General features: G+C 35.9%; 15 pseudogenes; all 15 read right to left on the bottom strand.

The window, feature by feature from the left end:
- Positions 1-644: 644 nt before the first annotated feature.
- On the bottom strand, positions 645-763 carry LOC145650206 (5S ribosomal RNA; annotated as a pseudogene).
- A 353-nt stretch (positions 764-1,116) lies between these two features.
- On the bottom strand, positions 1,117-1,235 carry LOC145645817 (5S ribosomal RNA; annotated as a pseudogene).
- A 2,638-nt stretch (positions 1,236-3,873) lies between these two features.
- On the bottom strand, positions 3,874-3,992 carry LOC145648608 (5S ribosomal RNA; annotated as a pseudogene).
- Positions 3,993-5,536: 1,544 nt separating this feature from the next.
- Positions 5,537-5,655, bottom strand: LOC145645806 (5S ribosomal RNA; annotated as a pseudogene).
- Positions 5,656-7,200: 1,545 nt separating this feature from the next.
- LOC145648607 (5S ribosomal RNA) lies at positions 7,201-7,319 on the bottom strand (annotated as a pseudogene).
- A 1,544-nt stretch (positions 7,320-8,863) lies between these two features.
- Positions 8,864-8,982, bottom strand: LOC145645796 (5S ribosomal RNA; annotated as a pseudogene).
- Positions 8,983-10,526: 1,544 nt separating this feature from the next.
- On the bottom strand, positions 10,527-10,645 carry LOC145649413 (5S ribosomal RNA; annotated as a pseudogene).
- A 569-nt stretch (positions 10,646-11,214) lies between these two features.
- Positions 11,215-11,333, bottom strand: LOC145645541 (5S ribosomal RNA; annotated as a pseudogene).
- Positions 11,334-12,438: 1,105 nt separating this feature from the next.
- LOC145645785 (5S ribosomal RNA) lies at positions 12,439-12,557 on the bottom strand (annotated as a pseudogene).
- A 1,104-nt stretch (positions 12,558-13,661) lies between these two features.
- On the bottom strand, positions 13,662-13,780 carry LOC145648606 (5S ribosomal RNA; annotated as a pseudogene).
- A 1,104-nt stretch (positions 13,781-14,884) lies between these two features.
- On the bottom strand, positions 14,885-15,003 carry LOC145648605 (5S ribosomal RNA; annotated as a pseudogene).
- A 2,094-nt stretch (positions 15,004-17,097) lies between these two features.
- On the bottom strand, positions 17,098-17,216 carry LOC145645774 (5S ribosomal RNA; annotated as a pseudogene).
- Positions 17,217-18,760: 1,544 nt separating this feature from the next.
- On the bottom strand, positions 18,761-18,879 carry LOC145645539 (5S ribosomal RNA; annotated as a pseudogene).
- Positions 18,880-19,984: 1,105 nt separating this feature from the next.
- LOC145645763 (5S ribosomal RNA) lies at positions 19,985-20,103 on the bottom strand (annotated as a pseudogene).
- A 1,104-nt stretch (positions 20,104-21,207) lies between these two features.
- Positions 21,208-21,326, bottom strand: LOC145648604 (5S ribosomal RNA; annotated as a pseudogene).
- Positions 21,327-22,145: the final 819 nt, after the last annotated feature.

Here is a 22,145-nt window from a genome sequence, read left to right as displayed (position 1 = left end):
TAATCATGGCAAATATGATCAAAGACCAATCAGACAATTTTTTTTATTAATCCCTGCACTTGACATTCTAGAATGTTATCTTGAATGTAATTAAATGATGCAATAAAAGCTTACAATACAGAGCTGGTATACGGAGGCACTAATTATTCACTGCACTTCAAATTTGAACATGATAGCTTGAACATAAATTAAAGGGATGCAATACAATCTTACAGCACCTGCTATTCCCTGGTACTAAAATATTTCTATTTAATCTGTACACTTCACATACAAGCTTGTCAGTTGCAGATTAAAGTAAAGTGATGCAACAAAAACTTACAGCATCTGCTATTCCCAGGTGCTAACAGATAGTTTTTTTAATTATTCACTGCATTTCACATCTTAGCATGTCATCTTGACAGTAAATTAAAGTGATGCAAGAGAAGCTTACCGCATCTCGTAGTCCAAGGTGCTAACAGACAGTTTTTTGATGATTTACTGCACTTCACATTCAGGCATGTGAGTTGGAGAGTAAATGAAAGTGATGCAAAAAAAACTTACAGCATCTGCTATTCCCAGGTGCTAACAGATAGTTTTTTTTATTAATCATTGCACTTCACATTTGAGCATGTCAGCGTGAAAGTAAATTAAAGTGATGCAAGAAAAGCTTACAGCACCTGGTATACATAGGTAGGGTCCCACCTCAGTACTATCCAGGCCCAAACTTGCTTAGCTTCCAAGGTCAGATGAGATTGGGCATTCTCAAGCTGGTGTGGCCGTAAGCCTTAAACACTTACTCAAATTGCCTAATCATAGCAAATATGATCAAAGACCAATCTGACAATTTTTTTTATTAATCCCTGCAATTGACATTCTAGAATGTTATCTTGAATGTAAATTAAATGATGCAATAAAAGCTTACAACATCTGGAATACGGAGGCACTAACAGACAGTTTTTTGATGAATCACTGCACTTCACATTCAGGCATGTGAGTTGGAGAGTAAATGAAAGTGATGCAAAAAAAACTTACAGCATCGGCTATTCCCAGGTGCTAACAGATAGTTTTTTTTTATTAATCACTGCACTTCACATTTGAGCATGTCAGCTTGAAAGTAAATTAAAGTGATGCAAGAAAAGCTTACAGCACCTGGTATTCCTAGGTAGGGTCCCACCTCAGTACTATTCAGGCCCAAACTTGCTTAGCTTCCAAGGTCAGATGAGATTGGGCGTTCTCAAGCTGGTGTGGCCGTAAGCCTTAAACACTTACTCAAATTGCCTAATCATAGCAAATATGATCAAAGACCAATCTGACAATTTTTTTTATTAATCCCTGCACTTGACATTCTAGAATGTTATCTTGAATGTAATTAAATGATGCAATAAAAGCTTACAATACGGAGCTGGTATACTGAGGCACTAATTATTCACTGCACTTCAAATTTGAACATGATAGATTGAACATAAATTAAAGGGATGCAAACAATCTTACAGCACCTGCTATTCCCTGGTACTAAAATATTTCTATTTAATCTGTACACTTCACATACAAGCTTGTCACTTGCAGATTAAAGTAAAGTGATGCAACAAAAACTTACAGCATCTGCTATTCCCAGGTGCTAACAGATAGTTTTTTTAATTAATCACTGCATTTCACATCCTAGCATGTCATCTTGACAGTAAATTAAAGTGATGCAAGAGAAGCTTACAGCATCTCGTAGTCCAATGTGCTAACATATAGTTTTGTGATGAATCACTGCACTTCACATTCAGGCATGTGAGTTGGAGAGTAAATGAAAGTGATGCAAAAAAAAACTTACAGCATCTGCTATTCCCAGGTGCTAACAGATAGTTTGAGTTAATTATTCATTGCACTTCAAATTTGAACATGATAGCTTGAACATAAATTAAAGGGATGCAATACAATCTTACAGCACCTGCTATTCCCTGGTACTAAAATATTTCTATTTAATCTGTACACTTCACATACAAGCTTGTCAGTTGCAGATTAAAGTAAAGTGATGCAACAAAAACTTACAGCATCTGCTATTCCCTGGTACTAAAATATTTCTATTTAATCTGTACACTTCACATACAAGCTTGTCAGTTGCAGATTAAAGTAAAGTGATGCAACAAAAACTTACAGCATCTGCTATTCCCAGGTGCTAACAGATAGTTTTTTTAATTAATCACTGCATTTCACATCCTAGCATGTCATCTTGACAGTAAATTAAAGTGATGCAAGAGAAGCTTACAGCATCTCGTAGTCCAATGTGCTAACATATAGTTTTTTGATGAATCACTGCACTTCACATTCAGGCATGTGAGTTGGAGAGTAAATGAAAGTGATGCAAAAAAAACTTACAGCATCTGCTATTCCCAGGTGCTAACAGATAGTTTGAGTTAATTATTCACTGCACTTCAAATTTGAACATGATAGCTTGAACATAAATTAAAGGGATGCAATACAATCTTACAGCACCTGCTATTCCCTGGTACTAAAATATTTCTATTTAATCTGTACACTTCACATACAAGCTTGTCAGTTGCAGATTAAAGTAAAGTGATGCAACAAAAACTTACAGCATTTGCTATTCCCAGGTGCTAACAGATAGTTTTTTTTAATTAATCACTGCACTTCACATCCTAGCATGTCATCTTGACAGTAAATTAAAGTGATGCAAGAGAAGCTTACAGCATCTCGTAGTCCAATGTGCTAACATATAGTTTTGTGATGAATCACTGCACTTCACATTCAGGCATGTGAGTTGGAGAGTAAATGAAAGTGATGCAAAAAAAAACTTACAGCATCTGCTATTCCCAGGTGCTAACAGATAGTTTGAGTTAATTATTCATTGCACTTCAAATTTGAACATGATAGCTTGAACATAAATTAAAGGGATGCAATACAATCTTACAGCACCTGCTATTCCCTGGTACTAAAATATTTCTATTTAATCTGTACACTTCACATACAAGCTTGTCAGTTGCAGATTAAAGTAAAGTGATGCAACAAAAACTTACAGCATCTGCTATTCCCTGGTACTAAAATATTTCTATTTAATCTGTACACTTCACATACAAGCTTGTCAGTTGCAGATTAAAGTAAAGTGATGCAACAAAAACTTACAGCATCTGCTATTCCCAGGTGCTAACAGATAGTTTTTTTAATTAATCACTGCATTTCACATCCTAGCATGTCATCTTGACAGTAAATTAAAGTGATGCAAGAGAAGCTTACAGCATCTCGTAGTCCAATGTGCTAACATATAGTTTTTTGATGAATCACTGCACTTCACATTCAGGCATGTGAGTTGGAGAGTAAATGAAAGTGATGCAAAAAAAACTTACAGCATCTGCTATTCCCAGGTGCTAACAGATAGTTTGAGTTAATTATTCACTGCACTTCAAATTTGAACATGATAGCTTGAACATAAATTAAAGGGATGCAATACAATCTTACAGCACCTGCTATTCCCTGGTACTAAAATATTTCTATTTAATCTGTACACTTCACATACAAGCTTGTCAGTTGCAGATTAAAGTAAAGTGATGCAACAAAAACTTACAGCATTTGCTATTCCCAGGTGCTAACAGATAGTTTTTTTTAATTAATCACTGCACTTCACATCCTAGCATGTCATCTTGAAAGTAAATTAAAGTGATGCAAGAGAAGCTTACAGCATCTCGTAGTCCAAGGTGCTAACAGATAGATTTTTGAGGAATCACTGCACTTCACATTCAGGCATGTGAGTTGGAGAGTAAATGAAAGTGATGCAAAAAAAACTTACAGCATCTGCTATTCCCAGGTGCTAACAGATAGTTTTTTTTATTAATCACTGCACTTCACATTTGAGCATGTCAGCTTGAAAGTAAATTAAAGTGATGCAAGAAAAGCTTACAGCACCTGGTATTCCTAGGTAGGGTCCCACCTCAGTACTATTCAGGCCCAAACTTGCTTAGCTTCCAAGGTCAGAGGAGATTGGGCGTTCTCAAGCTGGTGTGGCCGTAAGCCTTAAACACTTACTCAAATTGCCTAATCATAGCAAATATGATCAAAGACCAATCTGACAATTTTTTTTATTAATCCCTGCACTTGACATTCTAGAATGTTATCTTGAATGTAATTAAATGATGCAATAAAAGCTTACAATACGGAGCTGGTATACGGAGGCACTAATTATTCACTGTACTTCAAATTTGAACATGATAGCTTGAACATAAATTAAAGGGATGCAAACAATCTTACAGCACCTGCTATTCCCTGGTACTAAAATATTTCTATTTAATCTGTACACTTCACATACAAGCTTGTCAGTTGCAGATTAAAGTAAAGTGATGCAACAAAAACTTACAGCATCTGCTATTCCCAGGTGCTAACAGATAGTTTTTTTAATTAATCACTGAATTTCACATCCTAGCATGTCATCTTGACAGTTAATTAAATTGATGCAAGAGAAGCTTACAGCATCTCGTAGTCCAATGTGCTAACATATAGTTTTTTGATGAATCACTGCACTTCACATTCAGGCATGTGAGTTGGAGAGTAAATGAAAGTGATGCAAAAAAAACTTACAGCATCTGCTATTCCCAGGTGCTAACAGATAGTTTGAGTTAATTATTCACTGCACTTCAAATTTGAACATGATAGCTTGAACATAAATTAAAGGGATGCAATACAATCTTACAGCACCTGCTATTCCCTGGTACTAAAATATTTCTATTTAATCTGTACACTTCACATACAAGCTTGTCAGTTGCAGATTAAAGTAAAGTGATGCAACAAAAACTTACAGCATCTGCTATTCCCAGGTGCTAACAGATAGTTTTTTTAATTAATCACTGCATTTCACATCCTAGCATGTCATCTTGACAGTAAATTAAAGTGATGCAAGAGAAGCTTACAGCATCTCGTAGTCCAAGGTGCTAACATATAGTTTTTTGATGAATCACTGCACTTCACATTCAGGCATGTGAGTTGGAGAGTAAATGAAAGTGATGCAAAAAAAACTTACAGCATCTGCTATTCCCAGGTGCTAACAGATAGTTTGAGTTAATTATTCACTGCACTTCAAATTTGAACATGATAGCTTGAGCATAAATTAAAGGGATGCAATACAATCTTACAGCACCTGCTATTCCCTGGTACTAAAATATTTCTATTTAATCTGTACACTTCACATACAAGCTTGTCAGTTGCAGATTAAAGTAAAGTGATGCAACAAAAACTTACAGCATTTGCTATTCCCAGGTGCTAACAGATAGTTTTTTTAATTAATCACTGCACTTCACATCCTAGCATGTCATCTTGAAAGTAAATTAAAGTGATGCAAGAGAAGCTTACAGCATCTCGTAGTCCAAGGTGCTAACAGATAGATTTTTGAGGAATCACTGCACTTCACATTCAGGCATGTGAGTTGGAGAGTAAATGAAAGTGATGCAAAAAAAACTTACAGCATCTGCTATTCCCAGGTGCTAACAGATAGTTTTTTTTATTAATCACTGCACTTCACATTTGAGCATGTCAGCTTGAAAGTAAATTAAAGTGATGCAAGAAAAGCTTACAGCACCTGGTATTCCTAGGTAGGGTCCCACCTCAGTACTATTCAGGCCCAAACTTGCTTAGCTTCCAAGGTCAGATGAGATTGGGCGTTCTCAAGCTGGTGTGGCCGTAAGCCTTAAACGCTTACTCAAATTGCCTAATCATAGCAAATATGATCAAAGACCAATCTGACAATTTTTTTTATTAATCCCTGCACTTGACATTCTAGAATGTTATCTTGAATGTAATTAAATGATGCAATAAAAGCTTACAATACGGAGCTGGTATACGGAGGCACTAATTATTCACTGTACTTCAAATTTGAACATGATAGCTTGAACATAAATTAAAGGGATGCAAACAATCTTACAGCACCTGCTATTCCCTGGTACTAAAATATTTCTATTTAATCTGTACACTTCACATACAAGCTTGTCAGTTGCAGATTAAAGTAAAGTGATGCAACAAAAACTTACAGCATCTGCTATTCCCAGGTGCTAACAGATAGTTTTTTTAATTAATCACTGCATTTCACATCCTAGCATGTCATCTTGACAGTTAATTAAAGTGATGCAAGAGAAGCTTACAGCATCTCGTAGTCCAATGTGCTAACATATAGTTTTTTGATGAATCACTGCACTTCACATTCAGGCATGTGAGTTGGAGAGTAAATGAAAGTGATGCAAAAAAAACTTACAGCATCTGCTATTCCCAGGTGCTAACAGATAGTTTGAGTTAATTATTCACTGCACTTCAAATTTGAACATGATAGCTTGAACATAAATTAAAGGGATGCAATACAATCTTACAGCACCTGCTATTCCCTGGTACTAAAATATTTCTATTTAATCTGTACACTTCACATACAAGCTTGTCAGTTGCAGATTAAAGTAAAGTGATGCAACAAAAACTTACAGCATCTGCTATTCCCAGGTGCTAACAGATAGTTTTTTTAATTAATCACTGCATTTCACATCCTAGCATGTCATCTTGACAGTAAATTAAAGTGATGCAAGAGAAGCTTACAGCATCTCGTAGTCCAATGTGCTAACATATAGTTTTTTGATGAATCACTGCACTTCACATTCAGGCATGTGAGTTGGAGAGTAAATGAAAGTGATGCAAAAAAAACTTACAGCATCTGCTATTCCCAGGTGCTAACAGATAGTTTGAGTTAATTATTCACTGCACTTCAAATTTGAACATGATAGCTTGAACATAAATTAAAGGGATGCAATACAATCTTACAGCACCTGCTATTCCCTGGTACTAAAATATTTCTATTTAATCTGTACACTTCACATACAAGCTTGTCAGTTGCAGATTAAAGTAAAGTGATGCAACAAAAACTTACAGCATTTGCTATTCCCAGGTGCTAACAGATAGTTTTTTTTAATTAATCACTGCACTTCACATCCTAGCATGTCATCTTGAAAGTAAATTAAAGTGATGCAAGAGAAGCTTACAGCATCTCGTAGTCCAAGGTGCTAACAGATAGATTTTTGAGGAATCACTGCACTTCACATTCAGGCATGTGAGTTGGAGAGTAAATGAAAGTGATGCAAAAAAAACTTACAGCATCTGCTATTCCCAGGTGCTAACAGATAGTTTTTTTTATTAATCACTGCACTTCACATTTGAGCATGTCAGCTTGAAAGTAAATTAAAGTGATGCAAGAAAAGCTTACAGCACCTGGTATTCCTAGGTAGGGTCCCACCTCAGTACTATTCAGGCCCAAACTTGCTTAGCTTCCAAGGTCAGAGGAGATTGGGCGTTCTCAAGCTGGTGTGGCCGTAAGCCTTAAACACTTACTCAAATTGCCTAATCATAGCAAATATGATCAAAGACCAATCTGACAATTTTTTTTATTAATCCCTGCACTTGACATTCTAGAATGTTATCTTGAATGTAATTAAATGATGCAATAAAAGCTTACAATACGGAGCTGGTATACGGAGGCACTAATTATTCACTGTACTTCAAATTTGAACATGATAGCTTGAACATAAATTAAAGGGATGCAAACAATCTTACAGCACCTGCTATTCCCTGGTACTAAAATATTTCTATTTAATCTGTACACTTCACATACAAGCTTGTCAGTTGCAGATTAAAGTAAAGTGATGCAACAAAAACTTACAGCATCTGCTATTCCCAGGTGCTAACAGATAGTTTTTTTAATTAATCACTGAATTTCACATCCTAGCATGTCATCTTGACAGTTAATTAAATTGATGCAAGAGAAGCTTACAGCATCTCGTAGTCCAATGTGCTAACATATAGTTTTTTGATGAATCACTGCACTTCACATTCAGGCATGTGAGTTGGAGAGTAAATGAAAGTGATGCAAAAAAAACTTACAGCATCTGCTATTCCCAGGTGCTAACAGATAGTTTGAGTTAATTATTCACTGCACTTCAAATTTGAACATGATAGCTTGAACATAAATTAAAGGGATGCAATACAATCTTACAGCACCTGCTATTCCCTGGTACTAAAATATTTCTATTTAATCTGTACACTTCACATACAAGCTTGTCAGTTGCAGATTAAAGTAAAGTGATGCAACAAAAACTTACAGCATCTGCTATTCCCAGGTGCTAACAGATAGTTTTTTTAATTAATCACTGCATTTCACATCCTAGCATGTCATCTTGACAGTAAATTAAAGTGATGCAAGAGAAGCTTACAGCATCTCGTAGTCCAAGGTGCTAACATATAGTTTTTTGATGAATCACTGCACTTCACATTCAGGCATGTGAGTTGGAGAGTAAATGAAAGTGATGCAAAAAAAACTTACAGCATCTGCTATTCCCAGGTGCTAACAGATAGTTTGAGTTAATTATTCACTGCACTTCAAATTTGAACATGATAGCTTGAGCATAAATTAAAGGGATGCAATACAATCTTACAGCACCTGCTATTCCCTGGTACTAAAATATTTCTATTTAATCTGTACACTTCACATACAAGCTTGTCAGTTGCAGATTAAAGTAAAGTGATGCAACAAAAACTTACAGCATTTGCTATTCCCAGGTGCTAACAGATAGTTTTTTTAATTAATCACTGCACTTCACATCCTAGCATGTCATCTTGAAAGTAAATTAAAGTGATGCAAGAGAAGCTTACAGCATCTCGTAGTCCAAGGTGCTAACAGATAGATTTTTGAGGAATCACTGCACTTCACATTCAGGCATGTGAGTTGGAGAGTAAATGAAAGTGATGCAAAAAAAACTTACAGCATCTGCTATTCCCAGGTGCTAACAGATAGTTTTTTTTATTAATCACTGCACTTCACATTTGAGCATGTCAGCTTGAAAGTAAATTAAAGTGATGCAAGAAAAGCTTACAGCACCTGGTATTCCTAGGTAGGGTCCCACCTCAGTACTATTCAGGCCCAAACTTGCTTAGCTTCCAAGGTCAGATGAGATTGGGCGTTCTCAAGCTGGTGTGGCCGTAAGCCTTAAACGCTTACTCAAATTGCCTAATCATAGCAAATATGATCAAAGACCAATCTGACAATTTTTTTTATTAATCCCTGCACTTGACATTCTAGAATGTTATCTTGAATGTAATTAAATGATGCAATAAAAGCTTACAATACAGAGCTGGTATACGGAGGCACTAATTATTCACTGTACTTCAAATTTGAACATGATAGCTTGAACATAAATTAAAGGGATGCAAACAATCTTACAGCACCTGCTATTCCCTGGTACTAAAATATTTCTATTTAATCTGTACACTTCACATACAAGCTTGTCAGTTGCAGATTAAAGTAAAGTGATGCAACAAAAACTTACAGCATCTGCTATTCCCAGGTGCTAACAGATAGTTTTTTTAATTAATCACTGCATTTCACATCCTAGCATGTCATCTTGACAGTTAATTAAAGTGATGCAAGAGAAGCTTACAGCATCTCGTAGTCCAATGTGCTAACATATAGTTTTTTGATGAATCACTGCACTTCACATTCAGGCATGTGAGTTGGAGAGTAAATGAAAGTGATGCAAAAAAAACTTACAGCATCTGCTATTCCCAGGTGCTAACAGATAGTTTGAGTTAATTATTCACTGCACTTCAAATTTGAACATGATAGCTTGAACATAAATTAAAGGGATGCAATACAATCTTACAGCACCTGCTATTCCCTGGTACTAAAATATTTCTATTTAATCTGTACACTTCACATACAAGCTTGTCAGTTGCAGATTAAAGTAAAGTGATGCAACAAAAACTTACAGCATCTGCTATTCCCAGGTGCTAACAGATAGTTTTTTTAATTAATCACTGCATTTCACATCCTAGCATGTCATCTTGACAGTAAATTAAAGTGATGCAAGAGAAGCTTACAGCATCTCGTAGTCCAAGGTGCTAACATATAGTTTTTTGATGAATCACTGCACTTCACATTCAGGCATGTGAGTTGGAGAGTAAATGAAAGTGATGCAAAAAAAACTTACAGCATCTGCTAATCCCAGGTGCTAACAGATAGTTTGAGTTAATTATTCACTGCACTTCAAATTTGAACATGATAGCTTGAACATAAATTAAAGGGATGCAATACAATCTTACAGCACCTGCTATTCCCTGGTACTAAAATATTTCTATTTAATCTGTACACTTCACATACAAGCTTGTCAGTTGCAGATTAAAGTAAAGTGATGCAACAAAAACTTACAGCATTTGCTATTCCCAGGTGCTAACAGATAGTTTTTTTAATTAATCACTGCACTTCACATCCTAGCATGTCATCTTGAAAGTAAATTAAAGTGATGCAAGAGAAGCTTACAGCATCTCGTAGTCCAAGGTGCTAACATATAGTTTTTTGATGAATCACTGCACTTCACATTCAGGCATGTGAGTTGGAGAGTAAATGAAAGTGATGCAAAAAAAACTTACAGCATCGGCTATTCCCAGGTGCTAACAGATAGTTTTTTTTATTAATCATTGCACTTCACATTTGAGCATGTCAGCTTGAAAGTAAATTAAAGTGATGCAAGAAAAGCTTACAGCACCTGGTATACATAGGTAGGGTCCCACCTCAGTACTATCCAGGCCCAAACTTGCTTAGCTTCCAAGGTCAGATGAGATTGGGCATTCTCAAGCTGGTATGGCCGTAAGCCTTAAACACTTACTCAAATTGCCTAATCATAGCAAATATGATCAAAGACCAATCTGACAATTTTTTTTATTAATCCCTGCAATTGACATTCTAGAATGTTATCTTGAATGTAAATTAAATGATGCAATAAAAGCTTACAACATCTGGAATACGGAGGCACTAACAGACAGTTTTTTGATGAATCACTGCACTTCACATTCAGGCATGTGAGTTGGAGAGTAAATGAAAGTGATGCAAAAAAAAGTACAGCATCTGCTATTCCCAGGTGCTAACAGATAGTTTGAGTTAATTATTCACTGCACTTCAAATTTGAACATTATAGCTTGAACATAAATTAAAGGGATGCAATACAATCTTACAGCACCTGCTATTCCCTGGTACTAAAATATTTCTATTTAATCTGTACACTTCACATACAAGCTTGTCAGTTGCAGATTAAAGTAAAGTGATGCAACAAAAACTTACAGCATCTGCTATTCCCAGGTGCTAACAGATAGTTTTTTTTATTAATCATTGCACTTCACATTTGAGCATGTCAGCGTGAAAGTAAATTAAAGTGATGCAAGAAAAGCTTACAGCACCTGGTATACATAGGTAGGGTCTCACCTCAGTACTATCCAGGCCCAAACTTGCTTAGCTTCTAAGGTCAGATGAGATTGGGCATTCTCAAGCTGGTGTAGCCGTAAGCCTTAAACACTTACTCAAATTGCCTAATCATAGCAAATATGATCAAAGACCAATCTGACAATTTTTTTTATTAATCCCTGCACTTGACATTCTAGAATGTTATCTTGAATGTAATTAAATGATGCAATAAAAGCTTACAATACGGAGCTGGTATACGGAGGCACTAATTATTCACTGTACTTCAAATTTGAACATGATAGCTTGAACATAAATTAAAGGGATGCAAACAATCTTACAGCACCTGCTATTCCCTGGTACTAAAATATTTCTATTTAATCTGTACACTTCACATACAAGCTTGTCAGTTGCAGATTAAAGTAAAGTGATGCAACAAAAACTTACAGCATCTGCTATTCCCAGGTGCTAACAGATAGTTTTTTTAATTAATCACTGCATTTCACATCCTAGCATGTCATCTTGACAGTTAATTAAAGTGATGCAAGAGAAGCTTACAGCATCTCGTAGTCCAATGTGCTAACATATAGTTTTTTGATGAATCACTGCACTTCACATTCAGGCATGTGAGTTGGAGAGTAAATGAAAGTGATGCAAAAAAAACTTACAGCATCTGCTATTCCCAGGTGCTAACAGATAGTTTGAGTTAATTATTCACTGCACTTCAAATTTGAACATGATAGCTTGAACATAAATTAAAGGGATGCAATACAATCTTACAGCACCTGCTATTCCCTGGTACTAAAATATTTCTATTTAATCTGTACACTTCACATACAAGCTTGTCAGTTGCAGATTAAAGTAAAGTGATGCAACAAAAACTTACAGCATTTGCTATTCCCAGGTGCTAACAGATAGTTTTTTTAATTAATCACTGCACTTCACATCCTAGCATGTCATCTTGAAAGTAAATTAAAGTGATGCAAGAGAAGCTTACAGCATCTCGTGGTCCAAGGTGCTAACAGATAGATTTTTGAGGAATCACTGCACTTCACATTCAGGCATGTGAGTTGGAGAGTAAATGAAAGTGATGCAAAAAAAACTTACAGCATCTGCTATTCCCAGGTGCTAACAGATAGTTTTTTTTATTAATCACTGCACTTCACATTTGAGCATGTCAGCTTGAAAGTAAATTAAAGTGATGTAAGAAAAGCTTACAGCACCTGGTATTCCTAGGTAGGGTCCCACCTCAGTACTATTCAGGCCCAAACTTGCTTAGCTTCCAAGGTCAGATGAGATTGGGCGTTCTCAAGCTGGTGTGGCCGTAAGCCTTAAACACTTACTCAAATTGCCTAATCATAGCAAATATGATCAAAGACCAATCTGACAATTTTTTTTATTAATCCCTGCACTTGACATTCTAGAATGTTATCTTGAATGTAATTAAATGATGCAATAAAAGCTTACAATACGGAGCTGGTATACGGAGGCACTAATTATTCACTGTACTTCAAATTTGAACATGATAGCTTGAACATAAATTAAAGGGATGCAAACAATCTTACAGCACCTGCTATTCCCTGGTACTAAAATATTTCTATTTAATCTGTACACTTCACATACAAGCTTGTCAGTTGCAGATTAAAGTAAAGTGATGCAACAAAAACTTACAGCATCTGCTATTCCCAGGTGCTAACAGATAGTTTTTTTAATTAATCACTGCATTTCACATCCTAGCATGTCATCTTGACAGTTAATTAAAGTGATGCAAGAGAAGCTTACAGCATCTCGTAGTCCAATGTGCTAACATATAGTTTTTTGATGAATCACTGCACTTCACATTCAGGCATGTGAGTTGGAGAGTAAATGAAAGTGATGCAAAAAAAACTTACAGCATCTGCTATTCCCAGGTGCTAACAGATAGTTTGAGTTAATTATTCACTGCACTTCAAATTTGAACATGATAGCTTGAACATAAATTAAAGGGATGCAATACAATCTTACAGCACCTGCTATTCCCTGGTACTAAAATATTTCTATTTAATCTGTACACTTCACATACAAGCTTGTCAGTTGCAGATTAAAGTAAAGTGATGCAACAAAAACTTACAGCATTTGCTATTCCCAGGTGCTAACAGATAGTTTTTTTAATTAATCACTGCACTTCACATCCTAGCATGTCATCTTGAAAGTAAATTAAAGTGATGCAAGAGAAGCTTACAGCATCTCGTAGTCCAAGGTGCTAACAGATAGATTTTTGAGGAATCACTGCACTTCACATTCAGGCATGTGAGTTGGAGAGTAAATGAAAGTGATGCAAAAAAAACTTACAGCATCTGCTATTCCCAGGTGCTAACAGATAGTTTTTTTATTAATCACTGCACTTCACATTTGAGCATGTCAGCTTGAAAGTAAATTAAAGTGATGCAAGAAAAGCTTACAGCACCTGGTATTCCTAGGTAGGGTCCCACCTCAGTACTATTCAGGCCCAAACTTGCTTAGCTTCCAAGGTCAGAGGAGATTGGGCGTTCTCAAGCTGGTGTGGCCGTAAGCCTTAAACACTTACTCAAATTGCCTAATCATAGCAAATATGATCAAAGACCAATCTGACAATTTTTTTTATTAATCCCTGCACTTGACATTCTAGAATGTTATCTTGAATGTAATTAAATGATGCAATAAAAGCTTACAATACGGAGCTGGTATACGGAGGCACTAATTATTCACTGTACTTCAAATTTGAACATGATAGCTTGAACATAAATTAAAGGGATGCAAACAATCTTACAGCACCTGCTATTCCCTGGTACTAAAATATTTCTATTTAATCTGTACACTTCACATACAAGCTTGTCAGTTGCAGATTAAAGTAAAGTGATGCAACAAAAACTTACAGCATCTGCTATTCCCAGGTGCTAACAGATAGTTTTTTTAATTAATCACTGCATTTCACATCCTAGCATGTCATCTTGACAGTTAATTAAAGTGATGCAAGAGAAGCTTACAGCATCTTGTAGTCCAATGTGCTAACATATAGTTTTTTGATGAATCACTGCACTTCACATTCAGGCATGTGAGTTGGAGAGTAAATGAAAGTGATGCAAAAAAAACTTACAGCATCTGCTATTCCCAGGTGCTAACAGATAGTTTGAGTTAATTATTCACTGCACTTCAAATTTGAACATGATAGCTTGAACATAAATTAAAGGGATGCAATACAATCTTACAGCACCTGCTATTCCCTGGTACTAAAATATTTCTATTTAATCTGTACACTTCACATACAAGCTTGTCAGTTGCAGATTAAAGTAAAGTGATGCAACAAAAACTTACAGCATCTGCTATTCCCAGGTGCTAACAGATAGTTTTTTTAATTAATCACTGCACTTCACATCCTAGCATGTCATCTTGAAAGTAAATTAAAGTGATGCAAGAGAAGCTTACAGCATCTCGTAGTCCAAGGTGCTAACAGATAGATTTTTGAGGAATCACTGCACTTCACATTCAGGCATGTGAGTTGGAGAGTAAATGAAAGTGATGCAAAAAAAACTTACAGCATCTGCTATTCCCAGGTGCTAACAGATAGTTTTTTTATTAATCACTGCACTTCACATTTGAGCATGTCAGCTTGAAAGTAAATTAAAGTAATGCAAGAAAAGCTTACAGCACCTGGTATTCCTAGGTAGGGTCCCACCTCAGTACTATTCAGGCCCAAACTTGCTTAGCTTCCAAGGTCAGAGGAGATTGGGCGTTCTCAAGCTGGTGTGGCCGTAAGCCTTAAACACTTACTCAAATTGCCTAATCATAGCAAATATGATCAAAGACCAATCTGACAATTTTTTTTATTAATCCCTGCACTTGACATTCTAGAATGTTATCTTGAATGTAATTAAATGATGCAATAAAAGCTTACAATACGGAGCTGGTATACGGAGGCACTAATTATTCACTGTACTTCAAATTTGAACATGATAGCTTGAACATAAATTAAAGGGATGCAAACAATCTTACAGCACCTGCTATTCCCTGGTACTAAAATATTTCTATTTAATCTGTACACTTCACATACAAGCTTGTCAGTTGCAGATTAAAGTAAAGTGATGCAACAAAAACTTACAGCATCTGCTATTCCCAGGTGCTAACAGATAGTTTTTTTAATTAATCACTGAATTTCACATCCTAGCATGTCATCTTGACAGTTAATTAAATTGATGCAAGAGAAGCTTACAGCATCTCGTAGTCCAATGTGCTAACATATAGTTTTTTGATGAATCACTGCACTTCACATTCAGGCATGTGAGTTGGAGAGTAAATGAAAGTGATGCAAAAAAAACTTACAGCATCTGCTATTCCCAGGTGCTAACAGATAGTTTGAGTTAATTATTCACTGCACTTCAAATTTGAACATGATAGCTTGAACATAAATTAAAGGGATGCAATACAATCTTACAGCACCTGCTATTCCCTGGTACTAAAATATTTCTATTTAATCTGTACACTTCACATACAAGCTTGTCAGTTGCAGATTAAAGTAAAGTGATGCAACAAAAACTTACAGCATCTGCTATTCCCAGGTGCTAACAGATAGTTTTTTTAATTAATCACTGCATTTCACATCCTAGCATGTCATCTTGACAGTAAATTAAAGTGATGCAAGAGAAGCTTACAGCATCTCGTAGTCCAAGGTGCTAACATATAGTTTTTTGATGAATCACTGCACTTCACATTCAGGCATGTGAGTTGGAGAGTAAATGAAAGTGATGCAAAAAAAACTTACAGCATCTGCTATTCCCAGGTGCTAACAGATAGTTTGAGTTAATTATTCACTGCACTTCAAATTTGAACATGATAGCTTGAGCATAAATTAAAGGGATGCAATACAATCTTACAGCACCTGCTATTCCCTGGTACTAAAATATTTCTATTTAATCTGTACACTTCACATACAAGCTTGTCAGTTGCAGATTAAAGTAAAGTGATGCAACAAAAACCTACAGCATTTGCTATTCCCAGGTGCTAACAGATAGTTTTTTTAATTAATCACTGCACTTCACATCCTAGCATGTCATCTTGAAAGTAAATTAAAGTGATGCAAGAGAAGCTTACAGCATCTCGTAGTCCAAGGTGCTAACAGATAGATTTTTGAGGAATCACTGCACTTCACATTCAGGCATGTGAGTTGGAGAGTAAATGAAAGTGATGCAAAAAAAACTTACAGCATCTGCTATTCCCAGGTGCTAACAGATAGTTTTTTTTATTAATCACTGCACTTCACATTTGAGCATGTCAGCTTGAAAGTAAATTAAAGTGATGCAAGAAAAACTTACAGCATCTGCTATTCCCAGGTGCTAACAGATAGTTTGAGTTAATTATTCACTGCACTTCAAATTTGAACATGATAGCTTGAGCATAAATTAAAGGGATGCAATACAATCTTACAGCACCTGCTATTCCCTGGTACTAAAATATTTCTATTTAATCTGTACACTTCACATACAAGCTTGTCAGTTGCAGATTAAAGTAAAGTGATGCAACAAAAACTTACAGCATTTGCTATTCCCAGGTGCTAACAGATAGTTTTTTTAATTAATCACTGCACTTCACATCCTAGCATGTCATCTTGAAAGTAAATTAAAGTGATGCAAGAGAAGCTTACAGCATCTCGTAGTCCAAGGTGCTAACAGATAGATTTTTGAGGAATCACTGCACTTCACATTCAGGCATGTGAGTTGGAGAGTAAATGAAAGTGATGCAAAAAAAACTTACAGCATCTGCTATTCCCAGGTGCTAACAGATAGTTTTTTTTATTAATCACTGCACTTCACATTTGAGCATGTCAGCTTGAAAGTAAATTAAAGTGATGCAAGAAAAGCTTACAGCACCTGGTATTCCTAGGTAGGGTCCCACCTCAGTACTATTCAGGCCCAAACTTGCTTAGCTTCCAAGGTCAGATGAGATTGGGCGTTCTCAAGCTGGTGTGGCCGTAAGCCTTAAACGCTTACTCAAATTGCCTAATCATAGCAAATATGATCAAAGACCAATCTGACAATTTTTTTTATTAATCCCTGCACTTGACATTCTAGAATGTTATCTTGAATGTAATTAAATGATGCAATAAAAGCTTACAATACGGAGCTGGTATACGGAGGCACTAATTATTCACTGTACTTCAAATTTGAACATGATAGCTTGAACATAAATTAAAGGGATGCAAACAATCTTACAGCACCTGCTATTCCCTGGTACTAAAATATTTCTATTTAATCTGTACACTTCACATACAAGCTTGTCAGTTGCAGATTAAAGTAAAGTGATGCAACAAAAACTTACAGCATCTGCTATTCCCAGGTGCTAACAGATAGTTTTTTTAATTAATCACTGCATTTCACATCCTAGCATGTCATCTTGACAGTTAATTAAAGTGATGCAAGAGAAGCTTACAGCATCTCGTAGTCCAATGTGCTAACATATAGTTTTTTGATGAATCACTGCACTTCACATTCAGGCATGTGAGTTGGAGAGTAAATGAAAGTGATGCAAAAAAAACTTACAGCATCTGCTATTCCCAGGTGCTAACAGATAGTTTGAGTTAATTATTCACTGCACTTCAAATTTGAACATGATAGCTTGAACATAAATTAAAGGGATGCAATACAATCTTACAGCACCTGCTATTCCCTGGTACTAAAATATTTCTATTTAATCTGTACACTTCACATACAAGCTTGTCAGTTGCAGATTAAAGTAAAGTGATGCAACAAAAACTTACAGCATCTGCTATTCCCAGGTGCTAACAGATAGTTTTTTTAATTAATCACTGCATTTCACATCCTAGCATGTCATCTTGACAGTAAATTAAAGTGATGCAAGAGAAGCTTACAGCATCTCGTAGTCCAAGGTGCTAACATATAGTTTTTTGATGAATCACTGCACTTCACATTCAGGCATGTGAGTTGGAGAGTAAATGAAAGTGATGCAAAAAAAACTTACAGCATCTGCTAATCCCAGGTGCTAACAGATAGTTTGAGTTAATTATTCACTGCACTTCAAATTTGAACATGATAGCTTGAACATAAATTAAAGGGATGCAATACAATCTTACAGCACCTGCTATTCCCTGGTACTAAAATATTTCTATTTAATCTGTACACTTCACATACAAGCTTGTCAGTTGCAGATTAAAGTAAAGTGATGCAACAAAAACTTACAGCATTTGCTATTCCCAGGTGCTAACAGATAGTTTTTTTAATTAATCACTGCACTTCACATCCTAGCATGTCATCTTGAAAGTAAATTAAAGTGATGCAAGAGAAGCTTACAGCATCTCGTGGTCCAAGGTGCTAACAGATAGATTTTTGAGGAATCACTGCACTTCACATTCAGGCATGTGAGTTGGAGAGTAAATGAAAGTGATGCAAAAAAAACTTACAGCATCTGCTATTCCCAGGTGCTAACAGATAGTTTTTTTTATTAATCACTGCACTTCACATTTGAGCATGTCAGCTTGAAAGTAAATTAAAGTGATGTAAGAAAAGCTTACAGCACCTGGTATACATAGGTAGGGTCTCACCTCAGTACTATCCAGGCCCAAACTTGCTTAGCTTCTAAGGTCAGATGAGATTGGGCATTCTCAAGCTGGTGTAGCCGTAAGCCTTAAACACTTACTCAAATTGCCTAATCATAGCAAATATGATCAAAGACCAATCTGACAATTTTTTTTATTAATCCCTGCACTTGACATTCTAGAATGTTATCTTGAATGTAATTAAATGATGCAATAAAAGCTTACAATACGGAGCTGGTATACGGAGGCACTAATTATTCACTGTACTTCAAATTTGAACATGATAGCTTGAACATAAATTAAAGGGATGCAAACAATCTTACAGCACCTGCTATTCCCTGGTACTAAAATATTTCTATTTAATCTGTACACTTCACATACAAGCTTGTCAGTTGCAGATTAAAGTAAAGTGATGCAACAAAAACTTACAGCATCTGCTATTCCCAGGTGCTAACAGATAGTTTTTTTAATTAATCACTGCATTTCACATCCTAGCATGTCATCTTGACAGTTAATTAAAGTGATGCAAGAGAAGCTTACAGCATCTCGTAGTCCAATGTGCTAACATATAGTTTTTTGATGAATCACTGCACTTCACATTCAGGCATGTGAGTTGGAGAGTAAATGAAAGTGATGCAAAAAAAACTTACAGCATCTGCTATTCCCAGGTGCTAACAGATAGTTTGAGTTAATTATTCACTGCACTTCAAATTTGAACATGATAGCTTGAACATAAATTAAAGGGATGCAATACAATCTTACAGCACCTGCTATTCCCTGGTACTAAAATATTTCTATTTAATCTGTACACTTCACATACAAGCTTGTCAGTTGCAGATTAAAGTAAAGTGATGCAACAAAAACTTACAGCATTTGCTATTCCCAGGTGCTAACAGATAGTTTTTTTAATTAATCACTGCACTTCACATCCTAGCATGTCATCTTGAAAGTAAATTAAAGTGATGCAAGAGAAGCTTACAGCATCTCGTGGTCCAAGGTGCTAACAGATAGATTTTTGAGGAATCACTGCACTTCACATTCAGGCATGTGAGTTGGAGAGTAAATGAAAGTGATGCAAAAAAAACTTACAGCATCTGCTATTCCCAGGTGCTAACAGATAGTTTTTTTTATTAATCACTGCACTTCACATTTGAGCATGTCAGCTTGAAAGTAAATTAAAGTGATGTAAGAAAAGCTTACAGCACCTGGTATTCCTAGGTAGGGTCCCACCTCAGTACTATTCAGGCCCAAACTTGCTTAGCTTCCAAGGTCAGATGAGATTGGGCGTTCTCAAGCTGGTGTGGCCGTAAGCCTTAAACACTTACTCAAATTGCCTAATCATAGCAAATATGATCAAAGACCAATCTGACAATTTTTTTTATTAATCCCTGCACTTGACATTCTAGAATGTTATCTTGAATGTAATTAAATGATGCAATAAAAGCTTACAATACGGAGCTGGTATACGGAGGCACTAATTATTCACTGTACTTCAAATTTGAACATGATAGCTTGAACATAAATTAAAGGGATGCAAACAATCTTACAGCACCTGCTATTCCCTGGTACTAAAATATTTCTATTTAATCTGTACACTTCACATACAAGCTTGTCAGTTGCAGATTAAAGTAAAGTGATGCAACAAAAACTTACAGCATCTGCTATTCCCAGGTGCTAACAGATAGTTTTTTTAATTAATCACTGCATTTCACATCCTAGCATGTCATCTTGACAGTTAATTAAAGTGATGCAAGAGAAGCTTACAGCATCTTGTAGTCCAATGTGCTAACATATAGTTTTTTGATGAATCACTGCACTTCACATTCAGGCATGTGAGTTGGAGAGTAAATGAAAGTGATGCAAAAAAAACTTACAGCATCTGCTATTCCCAGGTGCTAACAGATAGTTTGAGTTAATTATTCACTGCACTTCAAATTTGAACATGATAGCTTGAACATAAATTAAAGGGATGCAATACAATCTTACAGCACCTGCTATTCCCTGGTACTAAAATATTTCTATTTAATCTGTACACTTCACATACAAGCTTGTCAGTTGCAGATTAAAGTAAAGTGATGCAACAAAAACTTACAGCATTTGCTATTCCCAGGTGCTAACAGATAGTTTTTTTAATTAATCACTGCACTTCACATCCTAGCATGTCATCTTGAAAGTAAATTAAAGTGATGCAAGAGAAGCTTACAGCATCTCGTAGTCCAAGGTGCTAACAGATAGATTTTTGAGGAATCACTGCACTTCACATTCAGGCATGTGAGTTGGAGAGTAAATGAAAGTGATGCAAAAAAAACTTACAGCATCTGCTATTCCCAGGTGCTAACAGATAGTTTTTTTATTAATCACTGCACTTCACATTTGAGCATGTCAGCTTGAAAGTAAATTAAAGTAATGCAAGAAAAGCTTACAGCACCTGGTATTCCTAGGTAGGGTCCCACCTCAGTACTATTCAGGCCCAAACTTGCTTAGCTTCCAAGGTCAGAGGAGATTGGGCGTTCTCAAGCTGGTGTGGCCGTAAGCCTTAAACACTTACTCAAATTGCCTAATCATAGCAAATATGATCAAAGACCAATCTGACAATTTTTTTTATTAATCCCTGCACTTGACATTCTAGAATGTTATCTTGAATGTAATTAAATGATGCAATAAAAGCTTACAATACGGAGCTGGTATACGGAGGCACTAATTATTCACTGTACTTCAAATTTGAACATGATAGCTTGAACATAAATTAAAGGGATGCAAACAATCTTACAGCACCTGCTATTCCCTGGTACTAAAATATTTCTATTTAATCTGTACACTTCACATACAAGCTTGTCAGTTGCAGATTAAAGTAAAGTGATGCAACAAAAACTTACAGCATCTGCTATTCCCAGGTGCTAACAGATAGTTTTTTTAATTAATCACTGAATTTCACATCCTAGCATGTCATCTTGACAGTTAATTAAATTGATGCAAGAGAAGCTTACAGCATCTCGTAGTCCAATGTGCTAACATATAGTTTTTTGATGAATCACTGCACTTCACATTCAGGCATGTGAGTTGGAGAGTAAATGAAAGTGATGCAAAAAAAACTTACAGCATCTGCTATTCCCAGGTGCTAACAGATAGTTTGAGTTAATTATTCACTGCACTTCAAATTTGAACATGATAGCTTGAACATAAATTAAAGGGATGCAATACAATCTTACAGCACCTGCTATTCCCTGGTACTAAAATATTTCTATTTAATCTGTACACTTCACATACAAGCTTGTCAGTTGCAGATTAAAGTAAAGTGATGCAACAAAAACTTACAGCATCTGCTATTCCCAGGTGCTAACAGATAGTTTTTTT

This window comes from Electrophorus electricus, chromosome 13 (assembly GCF_041902795.1).
Source record: "Electrophorus electricus isolate QZ-2024a chromosome 13, ASM4190279v1, whole genome shotgun sequence".
Classification (NCBI taxonomy): domain Eukaryota; kingdom Metazoa; phylum Chordata; class Actinopteri; order Gymnotiformes; family Gymnotidae; genus Electrophorus; species Electrophorus electricus.
Note: the sequence above shows the minus strand (reverse complement) of the source record. Positions and strands in the feature narration are given on the sequence as shown.